Here is a 21,134-nt window from a genome sequence, read left to right as displayed (position 1 = left end):
TGCATCGTGTACAGAGGCGCATACGTGCACGGTGCGCGGTCGCACTGATGGTGGCACATGATCCACTTAATGCAACTCGTGGACACCGATTTTAAAAGCCTTGTGGGCCCAATCCAACTCATTTCTGATGCTATTTAAGCCAAGGATTGAAGGTGGATCAACATACTTTTGATCATTAGTCATAGTTTAGTTTTAGAAGTAGTTAGAGTTAGTCTCTAGAGAGAGAAGCTCTCTCTTCTCTCTAGAATTAGGATTAGGATTATGTTAGAATTTCTTAGATCTAGATTTTAATCTTTGCTCTCATCTACTTCTACCTTTCAATTCCTTGTTGTTAAATTCATTCTTATTCTATTCTTTTGTTGTAATCTCTTTTATGTTGCTTCTATATTTTGTTGTAGATATACTCTTGTCTCTTTTATTTTCTTTCCATTCAATTCAAGGTAATTCATAATAATTGTATTTCTTTTGATTGTTGTTGTTAATTCCTTACAATAATTGTTGTTAGATTCTATTCTTGTTGTCAATTTGCTTTGCTTTTCTTTTGAACCTTCCAAGTGTTTGATGAAATGCTTGGTTGGATTTTAGTATAGATTTTGTTCCTCTTGGCCTAGGTAGAGTAATTAGTGACTCTTGAGTTATCTAATTCCTTTGTTGATTGATAATTAGAAATTGATAATTGATTTGAATGCCTCTAAAGCTAGTCTTTCCTTTAGGAGTTGATTAGGACTTGAGGAATCAAATTTATTCATCCACTTGACTTTCCTCCATGGTTAGAGGTTAACTAAGTGGGAGCAATGAACAATTTATGGTCACAATTGAGGAGGATAACTAGGATAAGACTTCTAGTTCTCATATCTTGCCAAGAGCTTTGTTAGTTGTTAGTTTATTTTCTTTGCCATTTACCTTTCTTGTCTAAAATATCAAAAAACCCCAAAATATCTCATAACCAATAACAAGACACTTTATTGTAATTCCTAGGGAGAACGACCCGAGGTTCCAATACTTCAGTTTATAAATTTAGGGGTTTGTTACTTGTGACAAACAATCTTTTGTATGAAAGGATTATTGCTTGGTTTAAAAACTATACTTTACAACGAGATTTCATTAGTAAAATTCTAAACCGTCAAAAATCCGTTCATCATGTGGCCGGACACTGTGAAAGTTCCGGATGAGTTCGCCCCAGTGGATAAACACCAGTGAGGGTGTTGTATGTGAATTATGATTATGTTTGTGAATAACTCGAGTTTGGGATGCGCGACAGAGGGACAATCCAATGGTTAGCTACCAAGACTTGTCGAGTTGGCTTTATAACCGACAATGAGACTCATCAACCACTAGGACAGGCATACATCATATGCATTATATGTGATTTGTTTGGAATGCCTAATTGACCTCATATTTACTTGCTAATTGTCTAACTACCGTATTTACTTCCTATTTATGCATTTTCTTATTTGATATAATTGTGTTTGCGATATCAAATTACTGATGGCGGTTGGGAGGTTCGAAGGAGGTTGAAATGGGAGTTTTAGTTAGACTGAAGATCCTTAGTTAGTTGCCTATTTTCGATTCTCATGGTTTAGTTATGCTTATATGCTTTGATTATGAATTTGGGGAATTCTAGGAATGCATTCGGCTTTTCTAGGACATTATATGTTAGATATTTGGGCACTGTTACCATGCTGAGAACCTCTGGTTATCACCCATGTGGATTTCGTGGTTTTCAGATGCAGGACGTGAGGCTCCTTGTTGAGGCATGCTGGAGACTTCTATTTAGCGAAGATCCTTAGCTCTCGAGACTTTATTTTGGTTTTGTGTACTTACTTAGATACTTATTATCTCTGTTGTATGTATATATATATATATATATATATATATATATATATATATATATAATAAATACTACATTAACTCCTCTTAGAAGTTATTTTGGAGAAACATGTTCTGTAACTTGTCTTTTGGGTTTCTTTTGGGATTTCCTACTTTATATATGTATGTATACTTCTATGCTCGGGCTAGTTCTCTTTGCAAAATGAGTATTCAGCCTTGATATTTGTATTTTTGGCACTCTCTTGTATATTTACTCGCATTAGCTTATCCCTTATCTGCTTCGTTGCGTTATCGATCAGAGTGTTGCACTTTTCAATTTAACAGTTTTAATTTACCCGTTTTTCTCTAAAGGCTCCTAGTCATAAACATTTTTCACACTACTATATGTACTAAATTTTATTTCTTAGACGTCATAATACCTCGCCACCTCTGTTTTATGACTTAAGCATAAGACTCTGTGTGGTAGGGTGTTACACCTAGAACCCTTTCTAACTTAAGCATCATAGTTCCTTGTAGTTACCATCTGCATCCTCATTCGAAGACTTCGGACGTCTTTGCCTCATGGGAGGAGACATTGATATCATCTTCAAAAGGAGTCTAGACTTCACGTTCAATCTCAAATCACCAGTTTCATGTAACCCCTGTAACATTGGCGCCGTTGCCAAGGACCTTGGAGTTTGATACCTATGATGGGGGACGATCACCCAGAAGATGAACACACGACATCCGATTCAGAACCTCAAGAAGAGTAACAACTTAATGACGATTGAGCAATTATTATCCATCCATAACCCTTAAAAGGGTTAAGGGGATCGACGAAGGAAGAAACAGAAATGACCCAAGAGGATGAAGACCAGGATTTGAAGTTCATAGAACTGTACCACGAAAAATATTGAGTACCATCCAATTTATCGGTGAATTTATTTGATAAATCTCCCGGTAATTTGTTTATCGTCGGATTTGCCATCGAAATGCATTGACGGTAGAAATGGCGCCAAAAATTATTTACCGGTTGATTATTTCATCCGATACTAATTACCGGCAGATTTTGCATTGGATTTTGCAATTAATACGATGAAAATAAATGGTTGGCTACTGTCGGATTTTTTTACAGTAATTTTTGTGCCATATCAAGTTTTGTGGCACCCATTTATCGTTGGATTATTTTGTCGATAAATCCGAAGGTATGCAATTTTTTTTGCACATTTAGCGCACAATTAGTAATCAAATTATTTTTTTTACAAAATTAGTGCACAAATTCTAAATACCAGAATGAAACTAATGATTTTATTAAACATCAATGGTCTAAATATAATAAAAAGTCAAAGAATTACAATACAATGGAATAGGCATAAAATAAAAATCCCTAAATTCTACGGATCCTGGTAATTATTGTCGTCGTTGTCCTCCCCCTGCTCAGGCGGCAGACCAGGTGCAAATGTCAGTGCTCCACCAGCAGCGCCGCAGCCTCCAGTATACATATGCTCGTTGTACACCGCTATCTGGTCTCGCAAATGCTCTAGCTGCACTAGCTTCTCCGTCAGCTCCGACCTGATACCAACGGTGTCTCCCACGCGTGCAAGAAGGTGTACCTCTCCTCAAACTACTAAGATTGTTAGTGAAGGTCCTGTGTGAGCTTCTGCACCTCCTTTCTCAAATCGAAAACTTTCTTGAGATCAGCAAGGCTGATGGCAGCGGCAGAGCTCAACCTAGGAGAGATAAATCCACATTGGCGGTTTAATTCATAAAGCCGCCAATGTGGATTAATCAAACACGGATTGAAGAGAGACAGTAGTAGTTTTATTAATTCATAAGACACAGCAGGGCTGCTACCCTCAACCTATGAGGTTTAGAAACTGATACTAAAAGTAAAAACACAATGAAAAATGAAAATAATGTATATCATCCCAAGGAGGTCTGAAGACATTGTGTAAAATAACTTTTAAATACTGAACAGATGACTAGTAAGGGTAAAACAGTCTATTTAGTGCTAAAATCCACTTCTGGGGCCCACTTGGTGAGTGTTTGGGCTGAGCTTTGATGAGATCCATGTGCTATGAGGCTTCTTGGGTGTGGAACGCCAGCTAGGGAGTCCTCTCTGGGCCTTTGGATGCTGGACTCTGCTCTTTGGGCGCTGGATGCCTGGAAGGGGGCAGGTAGCTGGCGTTAGACGCCAGTTTTGGGCTTTCTAATCCGAAGTAAAGTATAAACTATTATATATTTCTGGAAAGCTCTTATAAACTATTATAAACTATTATACTAAAGTCAACTTTCCTTAGTTGTTGAGAGCACTCCATTTGGACTTTTGTAGCTCCAGAAACACTATTCTGAATGCAGGCAAGTCAGATCTGAACAGCATTTGCAGTGCTTTCTCTATCTCTGAATCAGACTTCTGCTCCAGGTTTTCAGTTTCAGCCAGAAAATGCCTGAAATTGCCCAAAAATACAAAAACTCATAGTAGAATCCAGAAATGTAAATTTAACACTAAAACCTATAAAAAATTAATAAAAACTAAATAAAAACTACTAAAAGCTATATGAAAATGATGCCAAAAAGCGTATAAAATATCCGCTCATCACAACACCAAACTTAAACCGTTACTTGTCTCCATGCAACTAAAAACACAGTAGGATAAAAAGAAAATTAAGATACAATAAATTTCTAAGTTTCAAATGAAGCTTGGTTAAAATCAGATGAATGGGACTTAGTAGCTTTTTCCTTCTGAATAGTTTTGGTATCTCACTATCCATTGAAACTCAGAGAAGTTGGCATCCTTAGGAACTTAGAATTCAGATGATATTATTGACTCTCCTAGTTAAGCTTATTTTGATTCTTGAACACAGCTTTATGAGTCTTGGCCGTGACCCTAAGCACTCTATTTTCCAGTATTACTACTGGATACATTCATGCCACAGACACTTTAACTGGGTGAACCTTTTCAAAATGTGACTCAGCTTTGCTAGAATCCCTAGATAGAGGTATCCAGAGTTCTTAAGCACACTCTTTTTGCTTTGGACCATGACTTTAACCGCTCAGTTTCAAGCTTTTCACTTGACACCTTCACGCCACAAGCACATGGTTAGGGACAGCTTGGTTGAGCCGCTTAGGCCATGATTTTATCCCTTTGGGCCTTCCTAACCACTGATGCTCAAAGCCTTGGGCCCTTTTACCCTTGCCTTTTGGTTTAAAGGGTTATTAGCTTTTTCTTCTTGCTTTTTATTTTTATTTTTATTTATTTTTATTTTTTCGCATGCAAGCTTTTTCTTTTTCTTTTTGCTGCTTTTTCTTACTTCAAAAATCAATTTATGGATTTTTCAGATCACGAATAATACTTTTCCTTTTTCCTTATTCTTTCAAGAGCCAACATTCATAAATTTCAACTTCAACTGTTTATTTCATACATTCAGAAAACAAAAGCAAATGACACCACATCAAACTTAATTAAACTAATATTATTTTTAACTAAAAATTTATGCATCTCTCAATTCTTTTCAAATAAAATTTTCTTTTAAACAGGGTGAGGGATATATTGGAACATTTTATATCTTTAAGACATCAATGCAAATGATCATGCAAAGTGAATAGAAAAATAAACAGACAGAAAAATTGAAAAATAAAAGGAAAAGAGTGTAAAAGAGAACGAATCCACCTGAATGATGGTTGCTAGTGCTCCTCCTTGAGGATCCAATGTAGTGCTTGATCTCTTCAATGTCACTCCTTTGTCTTTGTTAAGGCTGCTGCACAGGCTCATGTGCATGCCCTCTGGTTTGCTCCATCCTTTTCTTCTATACTTAAGAGTGGTAGAAGTCACAAAGCAATGCTTTTGCAACACCAAACTTAAGAGTTTTGCTCGTCCTCGAGAGACTAGGGAATTCCAAATTCTCTACTTCACTGCACTGGCATATGACTGCCTAAGGGCTACTCCCTGGCTGGCATTCCACACAAGCAATGCTCCCCTATTGGGGCGTTGAACGCCCAAGAGGGCTTCCTCACTGGGATTCAACTCTGGCACTCTAAGCACTCCACTTAGAGTGTTCTGTTTATACTGCTGTGAGTTCTATCTCTTGATTGATGCATATGATCATGACTTTGACAACCGAAAGGAAAAACAAAATGAAAATGAATGGTTGAGTAAAGTTGGGTTGCCTCCCAACAAGCGCTCTTTTAGAGTCACTAGCTTGACCTTTAGCTCCTTACGGAGGTGAGTATGGGCTCAGATTTTTGCCTTTGACAGTGAATTTTCAGGCTGTCCTCTCATGAATGAGCTCTACATGCTCTAGAGATAGGACACGACTCACTGTGTGTGGCAGGACTGGCTTCTTAGTGAAGACAACTCTCATGACAGGTGAGAGGCCTTCAGTAAGAACTTTCTTGTCTTTCCAGCCTTTGGGTACTTTCTTTTTAGTACCTTTGTGCTTAGAGCTTGTTGAGGGTTACCCAACACCAAACTTAGAATTGATGTCTGGGGACTCTGTAGAGCTCTACACAAAAAGAGAGGGTTGGCACACTAGGTGTTGCACAGTTATCTCTCTTTTAGAGGGAGAATAGGGTGAGGCATCTTGAATAAGATGTGATCCTCTTCTAACTTTAGGGTTAGTTCTCCCTTAGCCACATCAATGATAGCATTGGCTGTGGCTAGGAAAGGTCTTCCAAGGATTACACAGTCATCCTCATCCTCTCCTATGTCCAAGACAATGAAGTTTGCAGGGATGTCGTGGTTTTCAACTTTAACCAAGACATCCTCAACTAAGCCATATGGCTTCTTCATAGTCTTGTCTGCCATCTCTAGTGAGATGTGTGCAGGTTGTACCTCAAAGATTCCCAACTTCTCCATTACTGAGAGTGACATGAGGTTAATACCTTATCCTAGGTCACACAGAGCCTTATCAAAGGTCATAGTGCCTATGGTGCAAGGAATTAGAAATCGTCCAGGGTCTGAAAGCTTCTGAGGTAGCTTTTGCTGAACCAAAGCATGGAGTTCTTTGGTGAGAAGTGGAGGTTCTTCCTTCAAAGGTTTTGTACCAAATAACTTGGCATTCAGCTTCATTAGAGCTCCTAGGAAACGAGCAACTTTCCCTTCCCTGGTGTCTTCATCCTCATCTGAGGATGAGTAGTCATCAGAACTCATGCACTGCAGAAGTGCATTCAAAGAAACCTCTATAGTCTTTATGGTTTCCTTTGGTTCTGGGCTAGAGGTCTCTTGAGTGGGATTTAGGCACTCAAAGGGTGTGCTTGGGGTGGCGTTCAACGCCAGCTCTGTCAGCTTACTGGGTGATGAACGCCCTTGCTTTCCACCCTAATTGGCGTCAAATGCCAGTCCCTTTAGCGTTGTGGGCGTTGAACGCCCAGCAGGGATGTCCTTGCTGGCGTTCAACCCCAGCTTCCCTGGGCTGGTGTTCAATACCTTCCCATTCTCGTTAAATTCGTGCTCAACCTCTGTGGTTCTGGCCTTGTACTCTTCTCTAGAATTAACCCCAGTATTACTGAGAAGAGTGTTTGGAGGGATCACAGGGATCCTCTTGCTCAGTTGACCAACCTGCACCTCCAAGTTTCTAATGGAGGACCTTGTTTCATTAATGAAACTATGGGTGGTCTTAGTGAGGTTGGAAACCATAATGGCTAAGACAGAAAGGCTCTGATTAGAGGTATCCATGTTCCCTTGAGAAGATGGGAATGGTGGTTTATTGTTGAACCTATTCTGGTTCCTACCACCTTGATTGAAACCTTGCCAAGGTTTCTGTTGATCCTTTCATGACAGTTTAGGATGATTCCTCCATGAAGGGTTGTAAGTGTTTTCATAGGGCTCTCCTATGTAATTTACCTCTTTTATGGTGGGTTGATCAGGATCATAAGCTTCTTCTTCAAGAGAAGCTTCCTGATTACTGCTAGTAGTAGTTTGCATACCAGTGAGATGTTAAGAGATCATGTTGACTTGCTGAGTCAAGATCTTATTCTGAGCCAAGATGGCATTCAGAGTCTCAACTTCATGAACTCCTTTCTTCTGAAAGATTCCATGGTTAACAAGATTCCTCTCAGAGGTGTACATGAATTGGTTGTAACCATCTCAATGAGCTCTCTTGCTTCTGCAGGCATTTTCTACAAGTGGAGAGATCCACCTGCAGAGTTGTCCAATGAAATTTCGGACATCTTAGACAAACCATCATAGAACATGCCTATGATGGACCACTCTGAGAGCATGTTAGGAGGACATCTCCTGATCAGTTGCTTGTACCTTTCCCAAGCTTCATAAAGGGATTCACCTTCTCTTTGTCTGAAGGTTTGAACTTCCACTCAAATCTTGCTCATCCTTTGAGGAGGAAAGAATTTAGCAAGGAAAGCATTAACTAGCTTTTTCCAAGAGTCAAGACTCTTTCTAGGTTGGGCATCCAACCAGAACTTAGCTCTGTCTCTTAAAGTAAAGGGAAAGAGCATCTATGTTTCTTAAAGCAAAGGGAAAGAGCATCAGCTTGTAGACTTCAGGGTTAACTCCATTAGTCTTTATAGTATTACAGATCTGTAAGAATTCTGCTAAGAACTGATGTGGATCTTCCAATGGAAATCCATGGAATTTGCAGTTCTGCTATAGAAGAGAGACTAACTGAGGCTTAAACTCAAAATTGTTAGCTCCAATGGCAGGTACAACAATGCTTCTACCATAAAAGTCAGAGGTAGGCATGGTGAAGTCACCAAGGACCTTTCTAGGCTCCTTTTGAGGTTCGGCCATGTCCTCTGTTTCTTGTTCAAAACTTTTTGAAAGGTCTCTTCTGGAGTGTTGTGATTTAGCTTGTTGTAAATGCCTCCTCAGAGTCTTTTCAGGTTCAGGATCATGAGTTAAGAGAGGTTCTTTATCCCTGTTCCTGGTCATAAACAAGAAGACAAAAAAAGAAAGAAAGAAAAGAGAGTGGCTTCCAATAGGCAAGAAGCTCCTCCTTAAAGTCAGAAGTAGAGAAAGAAGGCGAAAAAGGAAAGGAAATAAAAGAAGTAGAAGAAAAAATACCTTGGATATAGTAGATAAAATAAAAGAAGATAGAAGAAGATAAAACAGAAATCGCAAGAAAGCTTTCTATGCCAATTAGCAAGAAGCACCAAGTGAGGTGTGAAGAAGAAAGGAAAGAAGATAAAGAATTGTAGGTAAAGAGTCGAAGGGAGTAGAGTTGAATGAATAAAGATGCGAGGAGAAGAAGTATAAATAGAAAAAATAAACAAAAATTAAAATATTTTTATTTTTATTTAATTGATTAAATAATTTTTTGAAAATTAAATTAAATTAATTTAAAAAGAATTGAAAATTTAAATGTTAAATTTTCGAAAATAGAGGAGAGAGAAGGGGAAGAAGTTTTCGAAAATTAAGAGAGATGAGAGTTAGTTAGGTAGTTTTGAAAAAGAAGAGAGAGAAGAAGGAAATATTTTTTCGAAAATTAAGAAGGGAAGAGTTAGTTAGGTGGTTTTGAAAAAGAAGAAAGAGAAATATGAGAAGTATGTTTGAAAATTAAGAATAAAAAAGTTAGTTAGGAGGTTTTGAAAAGGATGAGAGAGAAGATAAGATATTAATTAAGAAAAGATTAAAATAAAAATAAAAGATAAGATAAGAAAAGATTTGAAATTAAAATTTAAAATTAGAAAAAGATAATATTTTGAAATTTGATTTTGAAAAAGATATGATTTAAAAATTAGAAGTTAGAAAAGATAAGATAAGAAACAAAAAAGATAAGATTAGAAAAATTGATTTTTGAAAAAGATTTAATTTAAAAATTTGAATTTTGAAAAAGATAAGATAAGATTTGAAAAAGATAAGATTTTTGAAAATGATATGCTTTTTATTTTTTAAAAATTTTGATTTTTGAAAACTTGACAATTAAGATATGATAAGATAAAATTTTGAAACTGAAATCTGAATTTTTATTAGAAAATTTCGAAAATTATGTTAAAAATTAGTTAGAAAAGATATTTTTTGACTTTTTTGAATTTTATGGTTAAAGGGAAAAACACAAAAAAGACAGAAGTTTTAAAATTTTTAGATCTAATGCCCCTATTTTTTTTTGAAAATTTGGAGGGAAATTCCAAGGGACACCAAACTTAAAAATTTTAATATCATAACACATACAAGACTCAAGAACACTTTGAAGGCTCACAAGAACACATAGAACAAAATTTAAAGACTCAAAGAACACAAAAACATAAAAAGAACACCAAACTTAAAATTTTTAGAAAACTAAAGTAAATTTTTGAAAATTAAAGAAAACCAATAAGAAAACACCAAACTTAAAGATTTGACACAAGATTTAACCAAAGAGAAATTATTTTTGAAAATTTTTAGAAAGTAGGACTCAAGAAAAACGTGTAACTCAACAAGAACAAACAAAAAAGACTCAAACCAAGAACAAAAATTAAACAAAGAAAAGAAAAATATTTTTGAAAATGCCTTTGAAATTTTTGAAAGTTTGAGGAAGAAGAAAATAAAAATAAAACACTTTAATAAAAGTTATATACTCTTGCAAAAATCAAAGACCCAACAAGAACATAAATTGAATGAAGAAAAGAAAAATATTTTTGAAAAGGTTTTTTATTTTTTCGAAAAAATAACAAGAAGCAAATGAAAAAATTAAAGGACTCAAATAAAAAATAAAATTACCTGATCTAGGGAGCAAGACAATCCGGCAGTTTGTCCAAACTCAACAATCCCCGGCAACGGTGCCAAAAACTTGGTGTGCGTGTGTGCCAAACCCACACTATTTCGTACAGCAGCAGTACCAGCAAGTGCACTGGGTCGTCCAAGTAATACCGGAGCGAGTCAGGGTCGATCCCACGAGGATAGTGGCTTGAAGCAGCTATGGTTGTCTTGCAGGTCTTAGTCAGGCAGAATCAGAAGGAGTTGTAATATTATGTAAACCTTGAATGATTATATATCAAAAATGTTGAAAGGGGTAAAACCAATTGGATTAAATAATAGGAATTATATGATGGGTATACAGTTGAGAGTCGGAGTTGCTTTGTCTTTCTGAAGTAGCTCTGGTACTACTGTCTTCTTTGCTTGTGAATGATCTTCTTCTATGGTAGGCTGTAAGTGATTGACATTCGTTTGAGCACCTGCCAATATTCCTCCGGATCTGAACCCCAAGTTTAGTGTGGATCTATCTTTACTTGTGGGTGAAGTTCCTGCAGGCTATTCTCCTTAATGATCCTACTCAAAACGCCACAGACAAGGTCGGATCTTCCAGATCAGAGAATTCTGCATCTTTGGGTTCTAGCCTCTACCACAGAGAGCCTAATCTCCCCAAAAAATGGCTAAACTGATGTCTCGAGAAGTCCCTAACGAAGTCGTGGATTAGCCATTTGAGAGATGCATATTCAAGCTGTTGGTCGTCCTTCTCCGGTGAAAGACGCAATCTAACCTAAGTAGATGTGGGGGTTTGTCAGGCACGTTCGTCTTAATGTGATGAACAGAGCTAATTGGTTAGATCATCCTATTCACCATGATGAAGTACGAATATACATCTTAGAATTAATCAAACACGGATCGAAGAGAAACAGTAGTACTTTTATTAATTCATAAGACGCAGTAAGGCTCCTCCCCTCAACCTAGGAGGTTTAGAAACTCATATTGAAAGTAAAAACACAATAAAAAATGAAAATAATGTGTATCCTCTCAAGGATGTCTGAAGGCATTGTGTAAAATAACTCTTAAATACTGAATAGATGACTAGTTTGGGTAAAACAGTCTATTTAGTGCTAAAATCCACTTCTAGGGTCCACTTGGTGAGTGTTTGGGCTGAGCTTTGTTGAGATCCATGTGCTATGAGGCTCCTAGGGTGTGGAATGCCAGCTAGGGGGTCCTCTCTGGGCCTTTGGATGCTGGGCTCTGCTCTTTGGGCGATAGACGCTTGGAAGGGGGGAGATAGCTAGCGTTAGACGCCAGTTTTCGGCCATCTAATCTGAAGTAAAGTGTGGACTATTATATATTGTTGGAAAGCTCTGGAAGCCAGCTTTCCATTTCCAATGAGAGTGCTCCATTTGGACTTCTATAGCTCCAGAAAAGCTCTACCAAATGTAGGCAGGTCAGATTTGGACAGCATCTGTAGTGCTTTCTCTGTCTCTGAATTAGACTTCTGCTCTAGCTCCTCAATTTCAGCCAGAAAATATCTAAAATTTTCCAAAAGCACAAAAACTCATGGTAGAATCCAAAAATGAAAATTTGACACCAAAACATATAAAAACTTAATAAAAACTAAATAAAAACTACTAAAAACTATACGAAAATGATGACAAAAAGCGTGTAAAATATCCGTTCATCACCTGCTCTTTGTCTTCATGAAAGTCGCCAACCCACCGATATACTTCAACGACCTCGGCAATAACCTGTTAGCTCTACTCATCAGATGGCAATGCTTGAACCCCTCATAAGTACCAAAATAGATGTCCAGTTCCTTCTTAATATCTGGATGGAGGCAAATTGTGAAGTGGTCGCAGCACTAACGAACGTCCTGCATTATTTGTTGAAATCGCCTCACTATTTAGTGTTCGTAGATCTTCCTGATCAAGATATCATGTTTCCTGTCCCAAATAAATTTTTCTTGGACAAAATAATTCATCAATATTAGTTAGTCGAAATAAAATACAGTTAAAATACAGTTAATTCAACAACATTGGGTTTTAATAGCCCACTTCTAAATCCATCTCTCTCTAGTCTCAGTAGGGATCTTCGTGTAGCTTGCCTATGGGTTGTTGTACATGGATTTAATTACACTGGAGATCTCCTATGTTCATGCTTTGTTGTTTAGAGCAAATCTATCAATGAAAAACTTAAGATTAGCAAACACATAAAAATGCATAAAATTTAACAAATTCAAAATAGATTGGGGATAAAAGACATTAAAATAGTACTCACGCCTGCATGCGATCATACCAAATCTTCATCTGTATGACAGGTAGTGGTAGAAGGGCATCTGGCTGGGACGCATTAGAGGAATCACCCACTGTAGTATCTGTCGATGGAGTTGGAAGAGGGATAGTAGAAGGAGCCACATAGTTGGGGTTCGGGACTTTGATGAACTGCTTGTCCGATGGATCACTCTATGATGTCATAGGGGTTGACGAGCTAGTTAGGGTAGAGGGCGATGATTGAGAAGTCCTAGGATCGGTGAAAACCCTCCTTCTAACAAGACCACGAGACTAACTCGTGACACCTATGCTACCTGTCATCATGTTTGCAAAGAGAATACCAATGAGTACTAATTAGCATATAAACGACACAAATCCTACAACATTTATATTATTTCAAAAACATTTTGACATAACCTCCCCTAATATTGGATATATTGATGACGAAGCATCTTATACCCTTTTTCATAGCATTTTTAGAGTGTTTTCAGTAGTATTTTATTTAGTTTTAATATGTGTTAGTGCAAAATTCACCTTTTGGATGCTACTTTGAGTTTTTGTATTTTTTTTATGATTTTAGGTGATTTTTGGGTGAAATTAGCGAAATCTGGCAACGGCTGATTCAGAGGCAAAGAAAGGATAGTAGATGTTGTCAAATCCTGACCTTTGTGCATTCCAACGAGCATATCTTGAGCTACAGAGATCCAACTGATGCGCCTTGAATGACGTTGGAAAGCTAACTTCCAGGGCTTTCCAACAATATTTCGTGGTTTGTACTTTTTTTCGGAATCACTGCCCAAAGTGTGTTGAACACCCACTCATGAGTGTTCAACACCCACTGATAAACCACTATTTTATGGTTTATCTTGTGTTGAATTGAGTGGTTTTTATCACCTTTCTCCTACACCTGCTCATGTAATTAGCATGTTATACGTTTGCCTTCCTGATTTAATACTGTGATTAAAAACTTGCTTCCAGGGCCTTTAAATTGTAGATTTTTATCCATCTCTATACCATTCGATGCCGTGATCTATGTGTTAAGTGTTTTCAAGCTTTACACGGTAGGAATGGCTTGGAGAATGGAGAGGAAGCTTGCAAAAATGGAAGGAGCACAAGAAATAAAGGAGACAATCAGCGAGGAGCGACGCGCACGCATGGCTCACACGTGTGAGTGAATTGAAGTTCGCTCAACGATGCGTACGCGTGCCTGACGCGTGCGCCTGACAAGGAAAATCGCCAAACGACGTGCACGCATGAGTGACGCATACGCGTGACATGCGCGACGTACAACAGTTCCAGAAAATCACTAGGGGCAATTTCAGGCCAGTTTTAGACCCAGTTTTTGGCCTAGAAACACAGACTAGAGCCAGGAAATAGCAGAGACTCAAGGGACATTCTGCATAGTTTTAGTTTTAGTTTTTGGGATCTAGAGAGAGATTTCCTCTTCTTCCTCTAGGTTTTCTTCACATTCACAGTTCCTAGAATTTTATTGCTTTTTTCTATCGATTGGGATATTGAGAAGAGTTGCTACCTCCGTTGAAGTTTCATTTATTCCAGTTTGTTTCCATTGTCCCTTACTCTTCTATATCCTTAATCCTTATTTAGAGTTACAATTGGATTGTTTTTAGAATTTATTAATGCAAGAAATATTTTTACTTTTAATTAATTTTTTGTTATTGTTTATCATGTCTCACTTTTATTCCTCTCTTAATTCTGTGAAAGTTATATTCATGTCAGTGGAGTAGACCTCCCACTTGACTTGGGGGTTGATTAAAAAGGAGACCTTTGTGTTGGAATGTCCAAGTGATTAGTTAATTTGGAAGTTATTGGCTAATTGTATATTTACTAACGCTAATTCTTCCCAAGGGAGAGGATTAGGACTTGCAAATAAGAGTTAGCTCAATCACTTGATTTTCCTTTATTTAGTAAGGGTTAACTAAGTGAAAATAACAACCTCTTGAAGCTACACTTGAGAAATTCCAACAAAGATAAAACTTCCAATTAATCTACACCCAGTCAAGGCTTTTTATTTGATTATATAAATTCTCAACCACTTATCTCTCTGTTCTTCGACTCATAAAAATCCTTGAAAAAACCTCTGATCAATAAAATAGCACTCTTTTGTCAGCTCGTTGGGAGACGACCTGGGATTCATACTCCCAGTATTTTATTTCTAATTTTTGTGACAACTCTTCTAAATTGATACGCGGTATCTTCATTGGTTAAGAGCTATACTTGCAACGTTGTTTTCTCTATAAACTCTTGATCGGTAAATTTCTGTACGTCAATTTTTGGTGTCGTTGCTGGGGAGTTACAACAGTGTGCTAGCTTATTGGTTGGAATTTATTTATTTGCATTTTGTTTTCTTTTATTACCATGAGCTGTATGTTTCTTTCATTGAATGACGCGTTCACTACCTGATCCGAGCCTACCCGTATTTGATCCTTAAATTGAAAGAACTATCTCACGTATAAGGCGGGCTCGGTGTCGTTTATTCCTTTTTGAGGATGAATTGAAACATCATTTAAGGAAGAAACAAGCTCTCTTTCTTCTTAAATGGTTGATTTAAGCACAGAGAACATGGCAGCTCCCAGGAGGATTACTCTCCAGGAAGCAGGAGCTCTGGACTTTACACTGCCATCTTTCTAAGTGCGTCATCCAAATCTAGGTGTAGATATTGAACTGAAGACTACACTAATTAATCTACCGCCGAAGTTTCATGGCTTACCTACTCAAGAACCTCCCAAGCATCTCAGAGATTTTCAGATAGCCTGTTCTACTGTTAGGCATAATGGTACAACTGAGACTTCTATTCTGCTAGCCGCCTTCCCTTTTTTTCTTGAGGGAAAGGTAAGGGAGTGGTATTACCCTCAACCTGAAGCAGTTATTACTAACTGGGATATGCTTAGAAGAGAATTCTTAGAAAAATACTTTTGAGCTGAAGTTACTGATAGACTAAGGAAAGAAATTTCAATGATTATTCAAGGCGAATCTGAGTCTCTTTACGAATATTGGGAGTGCTTCAATAATCTCCTAGACGCATGCCCCCACCACATCATGACATGTTGGTATTGATCAGCTACTTCACACAGGGCATGAAGCCTCAGGACAAGACTACATCAGATGGTGCGAGCAATGGTTCTATGAAAAAGTGCAAGACTACAGAAGAAGCATGGCAATTGATCGCCGACTTGGCTGAGTCTAATCAAAATCACAAGCACAGAAATAACCATCCCAAGGCTGTGGCAAAGGTCTCCTCTAGCAAGGAGACTACCGCTCTCACACAAAGTCTATGTGAGATGACCAACTTACTGGAGTAGATACACCTGAATCAACAACAACCTCAGCCTCCTCCACCGCAACAGAGTCATGAACTGGTTCCTCAGAGAGTATGCAGAATATGTGCTGATTATAGTCATTACACTGACGAGTGTCCATAGCTCCAACATGAGGACAACACCTTGGCAGTTACTCACAATTTCTATGATCGCCCGAATCAAGAATACTATCAACAAGGCGGCAACTACAACCAAGTTGGAAACTACAATCAAAGTTGGCAAGACAACTCCAACCAGGGTTGGAGAGATAATTCCAACCAAGGATGGAGGGACAACTACAACAGAGGAGGCAGAGACAACAATGGATATCAGAGGTGGAATAACAACAACAACAGACAGCAGAAACAAAACCAGCCATACAGAGCACCCCACCAAAGGCAGTCCCAAGCACCTCAGAACAACCAATAGCAGACCCCTCAGATTACTTACCCCCCTTCCTCTTCTAATGACAAGTTGCTGCACTCTATTAATCAAAGACAGAAGACCATGGAGAACAACCTTACTTCTACCTTAAACGGTCTAAATTCTACTTTACAAGCCCTCGTCTCACAGATTGGATCACTGAACAACTCCAACAACCAGCCTTCAAGCTCCAGTGGAATCCCCTCTCAACCTTTACCCAACCCCAAGGGAGGCATCAATTCCATCACCTTAAGGTCCAGAACCACACTACAAGAGAGGAATCGTGAGGAGCCAAAGCCACAAGAACATGCCTCAGTTGAGGACATAGTTGAAGTGGAGGATGTTGAAAAGGAAGATGAAGTACAAGACATGGTTGAAGAAGAAGCAACTCAACTAGAGAATGACACACCAAAAGAAGCTCAAGCTCCTAGAGACGCCATCCCTCTCCCATTTCCACACCTTGTATGGAAGCCTAAAAAGCATATGGAACTTGACCCAAAAGTGGTAGAAATCTTCAAAAAGGTTGAGGTAACTGTTCCCCTTTTTGATGTTATTCAGCAAGTACCTAAATATGCAAAGTTTCTGAAAGATTTATGCATGCATAAGGATAAAATTAATGAATTAGAAACTATTCCTTTAGGTAGTTCTATATCTGCTTTAATGGGGGATATACCTGAAAAATGTAGTGACCCCGGTCCATGCATAGTTAACTGTACCATTGGAGGTGTAATATTTTTAGACTGCATGTGTGATTTAGGAGCGTGCGTGAGTATTATGCCTTTGTCTATATATGATGCTTTGAGGCTCCCTCCCTTAAAAAGGTCGGCAGCTCATTTTGTGTTAGCAGATAAAAGCATTATTACAGTGGTTGGAATTGCTGAGGATGTACTGGTAAGCATCAAGGGGCTCACATTTCCCATTGACTTCTACATCTTGGAGATGCCCCAAAATGACGCAGGAAGACCGTCATCCATCTTGCTCGGAAGACCATTCCTAAAGACCTCAAAGTTCAAGTTGGATGCATTCTCAGGAACTTATTCTTTTGAGATAGACGGTCGAGTAGTGAGCTTCAATCTGAATGAGGCTATGAAGCATCCTTCGGAAGACCATTCCATCTTCCAGTGCGACATCATTAATGAGACTGTAGCTATAGTTCATCAGGAGGAAGTAGAGGAGAGGCACATGGAGCAAGGTACAAGTGTGGGGACACCCCCTGGATAAGACGGAGACACATTATAACCGTCACTAGCTCCAGATGATCACGTGCCTAGCCATGAGCAGAGATTGGAGTTAAAACCCCTTCCACCCCACCTCAAGTATGCTTACCTTGAGGATAACCTGAAGCGCCCAGTTATCATTGCAAGGGAATTCACTTCCCAACAAGACGAGCAACTGCTTAGTGTGCTAAGAAGACACAAGAAAGAAATCGGGTGGTGTTTGGCGGATATAGTAGGCAACAGCTCTCAAGTTTGTGAGCATAGAATATTTTTAGAAGAGGGAGCAAGGCCTGTCCATCAACCCCAAAGAAGACTGAATCTCACCATCTTAGAGGTTGTCAAGAAGGAAGTGACAAGACTATTGGAGGTAGACATCATCTACCCAATCTCAAACAGCGAATAGGTCAGCCCAGTACAAGTGATTCCAAAGAAATCTGGAGTCACAACAGTAAAGAATGAGCATGGAGAGCTCATTGCGACTAGGGTGCAGAACGCCTGGAGGGTATGCATTGATTAAAGGCGTCTCAACCAGGCCACTCGTAAGGATCACTACCCCTTACCATTTATCGATCAGATGCTTGATCGCCTGTCAGGTAAATCACACTACAATTTTCTAGATTGTTACACTGGCTATTTTCAGATTCATATAGCTCCTGAAGATCAGGAGAAAATTACTTTTACAAGTCCCTTTGGAACGTATGCGTATAAAAGGATGCCTTTTGGCTTATGTAATGCACCAGCAATGTTCCAAAGATGCATGATGAGTATTGATGACAAGTCATCATATACCCATTTTTCAAGCTAATTTCACTTGTTTTATTAGTCTTTATGCACTTTCTTGCATCCTAAGTAAGTGATTTGGAATGAAAATGCATAACTTCTTTAAATCAAACAACCACCATGAAATTAATGTTAACTCATAAGGTTTAAGCTGAATTTAATTGAATTTTAATTGATTTATAAGCCTTGTGAATTTAGTGATACTTTGAGTGGTTGTTTTGGTTGATTGTAGGTGAAGAGAAGAAGAAAAGAAGAAGCGTGGCTTAAGGAAGCGTGGCTCAAGGAGAAAAAGGCGTGGCGCATAAAGGAGAGAGCAAGCATTGCCCTCCACAAGGGCACACTGCCCTCTAGGAGGGCAACATAAGGAAACAAGGCTTGAAAGGCAAACTCTGCCCTGCCCACGACAAGGGCAGAGCACAAAATTGTGCCTTGGATCAAAGAAGAGCAAAACCTTGCCCTGCCCTCCACAAGGGCAGTATCGGGCCTTCATGGAAAATAAATCAAAGGAAAAAGTTTACCCTTGCTTGCCACAAGAGTCGAACACGGCACAAGGAGGAAGCAAGGAACTAGGCCTCATTATGGTGCCAAGAAAGCCAAGGAAAACTAGTAGCGTGTGTATCGGCCAAGTCTCGAACATGGGACTTCAGTTTGGAAACACTGCCCTACCCTCCGTGAGGGCAGGGCAGCATTTTGTTGTGGCACGGCCAGCGCACCAACCTGGCGCACCAAGGGCATCATTCGGCAGCACCAGCAGCGCGCACAGGCACCCAAAACTCTTTATTTTTCTTCTGTCTCAATCTCCATTCAAAATCTCTTTAATTCCTCTTCTGCATAATTGAGTTTAATTACAATTCCTTTACTGCTTCTTCTTCAATTTCTTGTTAATTGCTTTGTGAACTTGGATCTGGGAAGGTAACTGAGATCTAGACTTTGCTATCTAGCTCTTGAGTCCTGAGATCCAATTTTCTTTTTGGTTCTTCTGTGAACCTCAGCTGCATGTTAATTTCCATTTCTGTTTGGATTCTAGTTATTCCTAATTCAATTTCTGCTTTATTGATTGTTGCACTTTAATTTCCCTTGTTGAAATTCTGAAATCCCAGTCCTCAATTCCCTTTTCCATTCAAGCAATTTACATTTCTTGCAATTTAAGTTACTGCAATTTACATTTCTTGCACTTTAAGTTTCAGTCATTTAATTTCTTGTTCTTTAATATTCAGCACTTTTACTTTCCTGTCTTTTAATTTACTGCAATTCTCCCCTCTCCCTTTACATTCCAAGCAATTTAGCTTCTGTTAAAGAAAAACCACTCAACCAATACTTGATTCGCTTGACTAAATCAACCACTAAACTAAAATTGCTCAATCCTTCAATCCCTGTGGGATCGACCTCACTCATGTGAGTTATTATTACTTGATGCGACCCGGTACACTTGCCGGTGAGTTTTGTGTTGGATCGTTTTCCACACATCAAGTTTTTGGCGCCGTTGCCGGGGATTGAAATAGATTGACAATGATTAAGTGAAGTGGAGATCTAGATCAAGCACTTTTTCTTTTCTGTTGTTTTAAATTTTGGCTAACACACTAACTGTTTGAATTTTTGCTTAAACTAACTAAAACTTCATTCTAGCTACAGATTGAAGTTTCATTGGTTTTCTGGGTTTGTGTGTTTATTGTTGTGTGTTTGTATGTCAGGTACAGGAAGATCTTCCCCTATCCTCTCTGAAATTGACCAAGGAACTCTTCGAAGAATAAGAAGAGCTGAAAGGGGGAAGAACGTTATTGGAGAGGAAGAATCTGAGGAGGAATTCCAAGAAATGGAAGGAGATCCATCAAATCTCAATCAACCAGGAGGAGGGGCCAACAATAACCAACAACAAAGAAGAGTCCTGGCTTCATACACATTTGCAAATGCTAGACACTATGGAAGTAGCATTCTTACTCCTAATGTCAATGCAAACAATTTTGAACTAAAGCCACAACTCATCACTTTGGTTCAAAATAACTGTTCTTTTGGAGGAGGGCCATTGGAGGACCCAAATCAACACTTATCTACCTTCTTGAGGATTTATGATACTGTAAAAACCAATGGTGTGCCTCCTGACAGCTACAAATTGTTGCTCTTTCCATTTTCTCTCAGAGACAAAGCTACTCAATGGCTAGAGACATTTCCCAAGGAGAGCATCAACACGTGGGATGACTTGGTAAGCAAGTTCCTTGCCAAATTTTATCCCCCTCAAAGGATCATAAGATTGAAGACTGAGGTGCAGACATTCACTCAAATGGAGGCTGAAAATTTATATGAAGCATGGGAAAGATATAAGGAACTATTGAGGAAATGTCCACCAGAGATGTTCACTGAGTGGGATAAGCTGCAGAATTTCTATGAGGGGCTCACTCTTAAGGCTCAAGAAGCACTTGATCATTCAGCTGGAGGCTCTTTACAACTCATGAAAACTACAGAGGAAGCTCAAAACCTCATTGATATGGTGGCCAATAACCAATATTTCTTTGCTCATCAAAGACAACGCCAACCATCACAAAGGAGAGGAGTAATGGAGCTGGAAGGAGTGGATTCAATCTTAGCTCAAAATAAAATGATGCAGCAGCGGATTCAACAACAATTTGAGCAAATGGCCAAAAGGATTGATGGCCTGCAAGTTGCATCAGTGAGTGCCACAAGCCAACCATCA

This window comes from Arachis hypogaea, chromosome 4 (assembly GCF_003086295.3).
Source record: "Arachis hypogaea cultivar Tifrunner chromosome 4, arahy.Tifrunner.gnm2.J5K5, whole genome shotgun sequence".
Classification (NCBI taxonomy): Eukaryota; Viridiplantae; Streptophyta; class Magnoliopsida; order Fabales; family Fabaceae; genus Arachis; species Arachis hypogaea.
This window is presented reverse-complemented; position numbering follows the sequence as displayed.